This window comes from Triticum dicoccoides, chromosome 1A, assembly GCF_002162155.2.
Source record: "Triticum dicoccoides isolate Atlit2015 ecotype Zavitan chromosome 1A, WEW_v2.0, whole genome shotgun sequence".
NCBI classification, from domain to species: domain Eukaryota; kingdom Viridiplantae; phylum Streptophyta; class Magnoliopsida; order Poales; family Poaceae; genus Triticum; species Triticum dicoccoides.
The window spans coordinates 303,621,372-303,626,194 of NC_041380.1; positions in this window are offsets into that span (position 1 = coordinate 303,621,372).

A 4,823-nucleotide genomic window follows, 5' to 3' on the forward strand; every position below is an offset into this window, starting at 1 on the left:
CCCCCCTCGCAACGCTCACTGTTCATCCCAGAGGCAGCATCGATAGGCTTCAGTTAGCAGCAGTAGCGAAGGAATCACTCGATCGGGTTCAGTTAACAGCCATCGATCGATCGCTCGGGTTCAGTAACGCGTAGCCTGCAATGCAATCGCTCGGGTTCAGTTAGAGCCCAACGCCTCGCTCGGGTTCAGTTAGAGCCAACGCCTCGCACACACGCACGTACGTGTATGAGAGAAACGCACATCGCTCGACCCTCGACCTCCCACCATAACCGGGAACTCGCCGAAATTTTCCTCGCCCTCGCTTCTACCACGGTTTTTTCCGTCATGGATGGCCCAAAGAATGTCATGCAGTTGCGTCTCCGGCCCGCCCAGGATGAAAAGCCCATTTTCTATCATGATTTTTTGTCACAGAAGTAGGAGCCCACCACATCTATGATGATACCGGGTTTTGTCACAATTATGGTCATAGAAGTGTCATATGTATGACAGAAAAAATCGTTCGGCCCAAAATGTCACGGATGTGTCTTTTTTTGTAGTGCCTATAGATGGAGTACATATGCATGCGAACTAGAAAGACCCCCACCCACCCACCCACACACACACAAAGAGAGAGAGAGAGAGAGAGAGAGAGAGAGAGAGAGAGAGAGATGGAGAGAAAGCGAGAGGGACCAACAAGGTTTGTGTGTTGGATGTGTGCGACAGAATTGAAGATTGTCGGCAAGAGAGAGAGGGAGAGAGCAGGAGTCCGGGAGAGGGGGAGGTCGCGTTTTATGCATCAAAGACTGATATAAACCATGTTTCGATATAAACTTGCATTCAAATATTTAAATTGGAGAACATGTTGTCTGCAATCCACACATGAACGGATATATGTGTATATCAAACAAGTTCATTAATTTGACTTTCAACATGTTCATGGAGTACTATAATACTATACAACATGCTACTCGATTGAGGTGTTCAATTTTGGATTTAGTTCACTATTTTGACCTGGTGAACGAGCTATTTCATTGAATCGAGATATTTCATTTTGGGTTTGATTCCCATTTTTGAGTGGGTCAACTATTTGTCATATAGTAAATCGCTAGCAACGAGCATGTAAGAACACATTACTCCCGAGCATCATCTCTCCATCTAAAAAAGAAGTGGCAAGCTAATATTTCAAATTTTGATTCAAATCGACTTGGTAAGGTAGACGTGGATACTCGTTCTCCCAAATTTTGAACTAACGGTTAAACATCCTCTGCTCGATGGAATTAGCCCGAGCAAATAAATGGGAGACGCGAAATTACCGTCCTATGTGGGACACGCATCAATTGGCCCATTGTACATCAAGGGTAGGTTCGTAACTTCATCCAAGCACGCCTTCTCCTCGGCCGAAATGACATGTGCCGAATAATTCATAAACGATGGTCGGCAAAACACGCTCTCCTCGCCCAAAATAGCTCGCGCCCACTATTTCAAAACACGCCCGAAGTCGCTCCCGCCCACTATATTTCAAAACACGCCCTCCTCGCCCAAAATCGCTCCCGCCCACTATTTGGGGAGAAGCGAAGTTACTCTACTATCCCCGACCCTCAGTACACAGACCCAAGCTGAGAAGCCTAAAGGTAGGGGTAGAACTGTAACTCCCCCTCACATTTCAGACAAATGTGTCTGTAAAACATGGTTCCACTCCCCTCCCAGTCCCCCCCCCCCATTCATACCTCATGGGCACCAAATCACCTTCTCCCCGCAAGCTCCCTTCTCCTGAGCCGAGAAACCTCAGCCCCTCCTCCATGGCGCCTCCCACCGCACCAATTTCACAGCCGCCCTCCTCCCTAATGCCGGAGACGCTGTCCATTTGCCGTCATGCACAGGGTTGTGTGCCTCTTACTCTGTGCTGCTGGAGCTGCCGCGATGACGGCCGCGTGAACCGTATCGGAGCCGATTCACCCCCGCCGTTGTTCACGGCGCCAGAGCGTCTCCAATTTCAGATCCGTCTAGAGTCCTGGCGCTGCTTCCCCGTAGCCGTCGACCGTCGCGACATCGTTGTTTCCCTGCCGTCGGTCGCCACCGCAACCGCGGCGGCCTCACCGACTCGGCAGCTGGACCTGCCTACTTCACCATGCCGCCAGATAGGTCACACCCTCATCTCAAATCACTTTATTTAGGCGTCAGTTTTTTGAATTTTTATTCTGGGCCAATTGATTCCCAATGGGAAGCAGCACCCCTCGAGGTGGCGGAGAACCTAGGCTGCTGGTTGGCTGGTGTCTAACGTAAGGGTGTGGGGCCGCAAGTTTGCCGCAGAAGCAGCACTTAGATGGCTATCTTAGAGTTGCGTGGGTTGAAGGTGCTGCCGCCGCTGGATCTGGATGACGAGGAGTCTTTGTGGATTGGCCCGGTGTCGGTGTCAAAATCGGCGGATCTCGGGTAAGGGGTCCCGAATTGTGCGTCTAAGGCGGATGGTAACAGGAGGCAGGGGACAAGATGTTTACCCAGGTTCGGGCCCTCTTGATGGAGGTAATACCCTACGTCCTGCTTGATTGTTCTTGATGATATGAGTATTACAAGAGTTGATCTACCACGAGATCGTAGAGGCTAACCCTAGAAGCTAGCCTATGGTATGATTGTGTGTTGTCCTACGGACTAAACCCTCCGGTTTATATAGATGCCGGAGGGGGCTAGGGTTACACAAGGTCGGTTACAAGGGAGGAGATTTACATATCCATATTTCCTAGCTTGCCTTCCACGCCAAGGAGAGTACCATCCGGACACGGGACGAAGTCTTCAATCTTGTATCTTCATAGTCCAATAGTCCGGCCAAAGGATATAGTCTGGCTGTCCGGAGACCCCCTAATCCAGGACTCCCTCAGTAGCCCCCGAACCAGGCTTCAATGACGATGAGTCCGGCATGCAGTATTGTCTTCGGCATTGCAAGGCGGGTTCTTCTCCAAATCCTGAATATCTGCTAAGTAGCATCTGGCTCCCATAAATGTTGGACTTCTTGGCTTCTGCGCCCAATAAGGGCCATCTTCCACGCGTCGAGCGAATGCAAGGAGCCAGGGCATTTTTACATTCGCCCCCCTAACCAGGTAAATAAATTGCCTATTAAAGGGATGAGGATTCTTAGATCCAATCCACACCATCCTCCACAACGAGAATCCATCGGAGCACGCTCGGAAAAATCCATTTCATCATGGCCGGCCACCGCAGCTCCTCCTCTCGCTCCCGTTGCCCTAAGCCCGGCGACTGGGAGAAGCGTTCCGTCTCGCACGGCCGATTAGTAGAGTTGTAGACCCAGGGATTTCTCCCTCCAGCGTATATGGTCCCCGTCTGAGCCGGGCTCGCCACTTATAATGGCGGGGAACAAGTGGAGAGCTTTCCCAATCCCTCCAAGGGGGAGAGGGTATGCCTTGTCCCTTACTTACTAAGGAGACTCGGATTTCCAATTCATCCGTTCCTCCGCGGGCTCCTGGAGTTTTACGGCCTCCAGTTGCATAATTTCACCCCCGCTTCCATATTACACATCGCCGGTTATGTTGCCATTTGTGAGCTGTTTTTGGGCTGCAGGCTCATTTCGAGTTGTGGAAAATGCTATTCTGCCTTGTGCCCCGCACACAGAAGGGGTCACTTTATCAAGTGGGCGGAGCCGAAATATGGCGCATCGCCGAGACCGGATACCCGTCCGGTACTCCAAGGAAGACGTCCGAAGATTGGCCTTCGGAGTGGTTTTACATGGAGGACGTCCCCCTTCCAGACCCTGTTCGGCGGGGTCTTCCCGAATTCGACAACGCTCCTCTGAAGAAACGTCGAAGTTGGCGCCCACGGAGCCCCCAGGAGGAAGATAACAGAGAAGTCCTTTATCTGATGAACCAGATTAAAGTGCTGGCTCAATCAGGATTGACAATAATCGAGGTTATGTCAATATGCATAATGCGGGGGGTGCAACCACTTCAATATCGAGGGCACCCCCTGTGGTGTTTTAACGGGGAAGACGATGCCACCCGTTGCGGGCGCAAGGGACCGGACTCATCTGCTGCTTTAGCAAAAGTTCTATCCGAGTTGTTCAAGGGAGAGGAAGAGGTGTTCATCCATATTAAACCACGGGACGGATTCTCCATGTACAACCCTCCAAGCTGGGTGAGTTGTACCTTTTTACTCTCAACCTTCCCGCATTCTTCGTCGAAGGTACTAACCTTGCCATTTCACGACAGGAACCGCGGAAAGCGGTAAGGGAGGTCAACAGCCCACCTCCACAACCGGAGGACCCTGGCCGGGCCCTCGATCCCGGACTTGAAGAGGATCCGGACATATTTATGGAGCTGATAGACAGGCAATTCTATCAATTGAGTTGCGATGACGCCATGGTGGCCATAACGGCCGACTATCCTTGACTACTCCCTGCGTCGCATGTAAGAAAAACCAAAGTCCCAACTCCCAAAAAAGGATCCCCTTTTATGCACTTCACCTATCATACACGTATGGTGTCTTACAGGCAAGGCCTTCGGGACGTCGTGCCGAACCTACAGCAACTCACCAACAAGAGGCACCGAAGCCGGGTAGGCAAAAAAGGAAGGCGGTCAGGACGGAGACGCCAATACTGAGGTATGACACGAAAACCTCACTCTGTGGTTATCGTCTTGCTTAAAATATAATGACATCCGTGTTTCCTAGAAAAAACGCCTGCCAGACTATATTCGGAGAGGCTGCCGATCACGCCTCGACCAGTCGAGCTCCAGGGCCGGATATAGAGGTGGAAGCTAACGCGAGGCAGACGCCGGATGTTCTTCCTACAGAGGATGCGGACAGACTATCCGCTACAAATTCCAAAGTGGAGAGCA